Below are 7,070 nucleotides of genomic sequence, written 5' to 3'. Positions count from 1 at the left end.
GATTGGCTGTCGTTAGTGCTTTGAAAAGCACAGGCCAACCCCTACTCCCCATTCTGCTTGTGTTTAACGCATTCCCATGTGCAGCATTACGTTCGCAAGAAGCAATGAAAAAGAAGAGGTGGTTGTCAAAATCAACTTAAGAAAGTGTTCCCAAGAAGCTATAAGCTGGAATTAGGTTCTGCAGGAAACTTTTCGGAGCTTAGAGAATATAACAAACTTATGATGTAGATGTTAGAGGCCCAAACAGCAGCATTTTTACTTCACTTGAAACTTAAAAGTTATTCCATTATCATCCATCATAATCTGTCTCTTACATCTTCTCGTTTATTATTCTTTTATCTATCCTTATATACTGAACATCTTTCCAGACTTAATTAGAGGCACCGGTTTCGTTGAGCAGTTGTAATCAGATATCAAAATACATGATATCTAGTCTATATTACTAAGTACTAACTGAATGTTAAACTCTATCGCCTGCGTAGATTCCAGTTGCTTCTTCTTTAAGATCAGCTCAACTGGCATCTGACTATCGGAAACAAGATATAACACCTTGAAAATCAAAGTTGGTGAAAATGTGATTGCAGCAATACATGTGCTTCAAGCAATACGGAGAGCCCATCCTAATTGTTCTTTTATCATAGACGCTAAAGAAAAATACACCAGTACTGAAGCTATTCAACTTCTTCAAGAATTGCACGGTGATGATCTCAAAGCCCTCCTGTCAAAAAGTTCTTAATAATATTCTTTTTTCCTAAATAAATTGACTAATATGAATTATTACTGCTTTGCAGAGATGAAATTGACTCCGGTTCTGTTTGAGCAGCTAGTTCATAGAGACGACTGGGAAGGTCTCGGCCGTGTTAATCAGATTGGCAGAGAGAAATATGGGATATTTGTGGCTGCGGATGAAAGTTGCCGTGGTTTAGCTGATGCAAGAAAGAATTGAGTTTTAGGCTTGCATCTCATGATTAGTGGTATGGTTGAGAGTAGACTCGCCATTGGCTTCGCTGGTCACCTTGTTGACAGGAAGGCTTTAAGATCATCATTGTACAATTCTTGAAGAAGTTGAATAGCTTCTGTACTGGTGTATCCTTCATTAGCATCTATGATAAAAAAACAATCAGGGTGGACCTTCCTATTGCTTGAAGCACATGTATTGCTGCAATTACATTTTCACCAACTTTGATTTCAAAGTGTTATGTCCTTGTTTCCGATAGTCAGATGCCAATTGAGCTGATCTGAAAGAAGAAGCAACTGGAATGTACGCACGCGATACAGTTTAACATTCAGTTAGTACTTAGTAACATACTAGATATATCATGTATTTTGATATTCTGATTACAACTGCTCAACGAAACCGGTGCCTCTAGCTACGTCTGAAAAGATGTTCAGTAAATAAGGATAGATAAAAGAATCATAAACGAGAAGAATATGTTGTAGCTCGGAAACTGAACTTATTAAAGCATTAAGCACTGGAGCCTGGAGGCACTAGTTAACACATATCTATTTTGTCATTCTGCATTTATATTTGTCACTCTGCATTTATATTATTTTGGCATTACCTAGTACTTGCCTTGACTATCAAGGACAGTGGTTGTAGTATGTCCAACTGCTGGAATTAGGTTCTGCAGGAAACTTTTCGGAGCTTTAGAGAATATAACAAAGTTCTCTGATGTAGATGTTAGAGGCCCAAACAGCAGCATTTTTACTTAAAAGTTATTCCATTATCATCCATTATATATAAATAAGAATTACCCAACCTAACCCTAATTCATATATTTTCAAGACCGGTTCATTATGGGTTTCGGTTGTGTCGGATACCAAGATTTTATTAGTTTATTGTTTTTACGTGCATATCATGAGTTTCTTTTGAAATTCATTCAACTCTTTTATGCGAGATTATGAAATCTGTTATAAAATGGGAGGTTTTGATGTTTATGTCATTGTCAAGGTTGTGATCAATGCACATTCAACATGATTTAGTTTATATATCGGGAAAAATATCAAATTGGTGACTCGTTCTATTCAAATATATCAAGTAAGTCACCACTTTCCAGTTTGACTCTGGTGTGATTTTCTCTCTGGTGTAATTTTTGTTGCAGTGCCAAAAGATCTATTGAATTTTGGTGAAGCATTAGCAGAATCCCCAGGGGAAAACATGGGGAGCTCAGTGCCGTCTCTTGTTTTTATTCTGATGAAGCGAACTTACAACATAAAGGAGTCTGGTTGTTGCAGATGTTCAAGCTGAAGGTATCAATTTGGTTCTGTGGGACTCTGGAATTTAGATGGGTGGCTGATTTGAACATATTCACAAACTTGCTTTTATTATAAAATTTTACTGGCTCGTCAAGCTTATTTTTTACTTAATCTTCTGATTTACGACCAACTTGCTTAATGTTAGAATCGTAAATGAACCGAGATTCGTCAAGAAACTCGACTCAGCTCGTTAACGAGTTCAAGTTTGAACAACCAAAGCTATTCAACAAGTTTAACGAGTCGATCAGAGCCTTTTAGATGTTTGACTTGACTCGACTCAATTTTGACTCGAACTCGAGTTCGGGTCATTAAACTCGAACTCGACTCGGTTAGTTATATATATTAGGAAAAAAATATTTTTTTATATAATTTAAATAAAGAATGGATTAGTAATAAATGGTCATTTGACTACTAATTTGATCTCCCATGACCAATAAAAAAATTTTGAAATACTAGAATGCATCCGCATTATTGCACTAGAGATGACAAACTGTGAAACTTACACATTCATTGAACTTGAAAGTTGAAAGTTGAAACTAGAAAATCACACATATAAATTCATAACACATTGATGAGTGACTGATTTAACACTAGTCCATTGATCAGTTAATAAGTCAAAAACCCGATGTTAGTACTATATTATTCAAGATACCTAGCTGACAACTTCATATGATCTTAGCTGACAACTTCGCAATACAATAACCCAAATTTTAGTATCATGTTATTCTAGTTTACTAGCATTTTTTCAAATATGCATAAAATTATAAATCAAAATAAGTTTGACGTGTGTGTGGTCGTAACCCGTGAGTGAGGATGGTGGTGATGTTTCATCGAAGGAAGGTAGTCCATATATATTGCCGTACAAGTTCTGTTAACATGAAGAAACTGCAAAAGATGTTTCAAAACGCAGCTGAAGAGAATGTTAGAAGTATAAGGCAATATGTAACAGAGCTCAAAGAACGTGTTGCCAAGCTGAAATCCCAAAAGCGATTACTTGTCTGCCAGGTAACTTGTCTTTTTCTCTTTTTCAGTAGAACTCATTAACTATTACTACTATATGCTGATATTCAATTATTCATGTATAGAAGAAAAGTGATTGATTGAACAATCTGCCACCAGGTGCTTGAGCTGGAGGCAAATGAAGCAGCAGGGGTATGACTGGAGAATAATGAAAACATGCCTGAAATACAAGAGGAGTCTCCAGTATCATGGACGTACATCATAAGTTTGTCATATTCTCTAAGCTCAAAAAAGCTTAGAAATCTATTAGTCATTTTTTAAATTTGCACGTCTTTTATATTTTTATGCATTTGTAGGAAGCAAATTTTGTTCGATTATAACAGAATGAGTTTTAGGTAAAGTAAAAATATAGTTGTTCGGCCGAGTAACATCTACATTATAAGTTTATCATATTCTCTATGCTCAGAAAAGTTTTCTCCAAAATGTAATTCTTTAATTTCTTGGGTACACTCTTTTAAGGTGATATTGAAACCACTTTCCCTTTTCATTTCTAAATTAGGTGCTCCTCTATACTATTTTTTTGTGTTTTGTCAACTTGTATATGTATCATGTCTCTGGGAAATATGCATAAACAGTTTCATTGATCTGTGTCATTCCTGTACCCTTCACATTTTGAACAATCTGAATTTTGATTTAAATTCTCTCCACTTTTAAAGTGGAATATATTTCATCATCTTGTAGAACAAATCTTAGGGTAAGAGTATGAAACATGTTAAACATAAGATCACTTTGTTAGTGTTGTTTTGCATTGTTCTTTAAATATAACATTGCAGTATGGAAGAAGAGTGATGCTACTGTAATACTCAGAAAATATATATATTTGTATTACTTCTCTTCTATTCCTTGAAAACAAAGTACAGACTTCTCTTCTATTTATAAATAGAAGAATATACAAACCATCAGTTTATGGATAAAAACAGATACGTTACAGATACATTTTACTAAGCATAAAGACTTAATATATTCCCATACATTCACTGAATCCAACATGTCAGACTACTGAGTTGAAGAGTTTAGTTTACTTATCCAACATATTCCTCCCTTAAACTAACACTCCTTTCGATCCTTCATACCTAACATCATTTTGTAGTTACCTAACATAACTTTTGGAAGCGGCTTTGTTAGAACATCTGCTACTTGGTCACGAATAACAACATGACGCATTTGCACATTCTTTTCCTTAACATGCTTCCGAATAAAATGAAATCGAACATCTACATGCTTACTCCTTTCGTGATGTACACGGTTCTTAGCTAACTCCATTGCAGATTTATTATCAACTCATATTTCAGTTGATATATCCGTGCTGCGGGAGTCTTAACTCAAAGAACTGTCTCAGCCATATTGCATGACATACACAATAGAAAGCAGCCACATACTCTGCCTCACACGTTGACAATGATACTATTGGTTGCTTCTTTGAATTCCATGTAAAAGCTATATTTCCCATAAAGAACACAAACCATGATGTGCTTTTTCGATCACCCACATCTCCGCACCAATCACTATCAGGTACGTATCCTACCAGATTGTAGTCCATTGTTATAGAACAGTACGTCCCAATTACTTTGTTCCCTGAATGTATCGCAGATTCTCTTGATCGCTTTCCAATGTGAATGTTTTGGATCCTCCATGAACCTACTTACTATACCGACACTGTATGCAAGGTCCGGCGTTGTACACGTGTGATATCACACTAGAACTCCTCCCTCAAACTTAGATTGCTTGGTGCCAAGTTTCACCGGTGTTACCACTGGATTAAAATTCTCCATGCTAGCTGTTGCTGTTCATCTTGTTTAGAAAAAGAGAAATCACAGCTGCATAATCCAGGGCCTGGTCATTCTACAATTCATATTATTAATCAGCTGAGAAGAACTGTTCTTGAAAAGTTGTTTTCTTGTGCTAAGTTCCAAAAATGGGCGCGTGGGGATAACCTTCTGATCTGCTTACTGTATTAACTAGTAATTAGATGTAATAGCTTTAAGGCTTTTATCCTGTGCTCTTCTAGTCTAGCTTGCTTATTATTAGTTTGTAGTCTTACTATGTAATCTGGTTTGTTGCTGAGCAGGTTGCTTTCTCTGTTCTTTCCTGGGGTATGCCCCTTGAAGAATGTTATTTTTCCTTTTTCTATAAAACTTTAATTTAGCAAAAAAAAAATCTCCATTCTAAATTTCTTCAAGATATTATTTGCATATGCTTCTCGAGATATAAATATTCCTGACTTATCTTGTTTCACTTCAATACCAAGGAAGTATCTCATTAGGCCCAAATCTGTCATCTCAAACTCTTGAGTCATAGCCTTTCTAAAATCATATATCTATCATTGCATCATTGTTCCCCATAAAAATAAGATCATCAACATAAAGTGCAAAGTTTTCTTTCTTTGACATACAGAGCTGGTTTGTAGGGACATTGTATGAAGCCGTTCTTTTTGAAGTACGAGTCAATGCGGGTGTTCCATGCACGAGATGCATGTTTTAATCCATACAATGCCTTATATAATTTAAGCACCATTTCCTCCTTTCCTTCTTTTTCGTATCCAGGTGGTTGACACACATATACTTCGTCTTTGAGCATGCCATTTAAAAAGGCAGATTTACCTCCATTTGGTAGATTGGCCACTTGAATTGAGCTGCTTGAGATATGAGAAGTCGAATTGTCTCCATTCTAGCAAAGGGAACGAAGACTTCATCATAATCTATCCCAACCTTTGATCAGTATCCTTTTGCAACAAGTCGTGCCTTGTACCTCTCTATTTCTCCTTGAGCATTCATTTTCTTTTTATAGATCCATTTAACTTCAATAGGCTTACAACCTTTAGGAAGTTTAACCAGGTCCCAAGTTTTGTTCTTTTCAATTGCTCTGATTTCATCATCCATTACCGCTTTCCACTTTTATCTTTGACCGTATCTTCAAAATAATATTTTTTGTATTGGCTACCAAGCACACTAGGTGTACTTCTTCAATTGCTTGATATATGTCTCTCAAAATTCTCAGTCTTGGATTTTTATGCTCATCCTCATTCTATAATTCATCTTCTGCCGTATCAGAATTTTCATGGATTGGAAATTCAACAACCTTTGTTTTAGGCGTTGTGCTAGTAGATATTTACCCCAATCCGATGTACTTTCTTCCTGTACTTGAACATGTCGACTTACAGTCACCATTTCTCTAGCATCCGAATGAGTTGTTCTTCAGGGGCTAGATCTTTGGCCCTGAGAACGAACGTTCTAGCATAAAATCTACAATTGCTTGTGCTTTAATTGTTCTTGAAACGTACTCTGAATCATACTCACCCAGTTCTATTGACCAAGAAACCACCTGTAATATTCGTAGTTTTTATATTTAATTGTTACGTATATATATGTATTGTATAAATTTTTGAAAAAGTATTTTATTGTGCAATATTTTAGTATTTTATGATGCAAATATTTTATTGTGCAAACTTTTACTAATATTTTAAATTGCAAGATTTTATTTTATTATGAAATATATTATTAGTATTTTATTGTGTAGGATTTAAAAGTATGTTGTTAATAAGATTTTATTAATGTTTGGTTTATAAGGTTTTATAAATATTATGTGGTTTTAGTTTTAAAAAGAGTAAACATCCGTGTCCTATTTTTAATACGTAAGGTTTATCCTTATTATGATTAGTACTGTTAATTAAGATATCTTTTACGTAACAAATAGGTTATAGCTTATATATACCGTAGCCTTGTGAAGGTTTTAACCACAAAAGGTACGCTTTCTTTTAACCCTACTGTTATTCTCTACTGTCGTTGTGTTTTCTT

The 7,070-nt window shown here is 34.8% G+C and overlaps 1 long non-coding RNA gene across 3 annotated transcripts; it reads left to right on the top strand.

Moving 5' to 3' along the window:
- The first annotated feature begins 198 nt into the window (after nucleotides 1–198).
- LOC108214015 (uncharacterized) lies at nucleotides 199–5,423 on the top strand. 3 transcript variants are annotated; one of them, XR_001805446.2, is made up of 4 exons: nucleotides 199–698; nucleotides 792–3,261; nucleotides 3,376–4,788; nucleotides 4,867–5,423. It is a non-coding gene; the product is annotated as an uncharacterized LOC108214015 (long non-coding RNA). The 3 variants fall into 3 exon arrangements; XR_001805448.2 differs by having other exon boundaries at nucleotides 3,345–4,788; XR_001805447.2 differs by having other exon boundaries at nucleotides 3,342–4,788.
- The last annotated feature ends 1,647 nt before the right edge of the window (nucleotides 5,424–7,070 follow it).

The sequence above is a fragment of the Daucus carota genome, chromosome 3, assembly GCF_001625215.2.
Source record: "Daucus carota subsp. sativus chromosome 3, DH1 v3.0, whole genome shotgun sequence".
In the NCBI taxonomy this organism is placed as follows: Eukaryota; Viridiplantae; Streptophyta; class Magnoliopsida; order Apiales; family Apiaceae; genus Daucus; species Daucus carota.
Note: the sequence above shows the minus strand (reverse complement) of the source record. Positions and strands in the feature narration are given on the sequence as shown.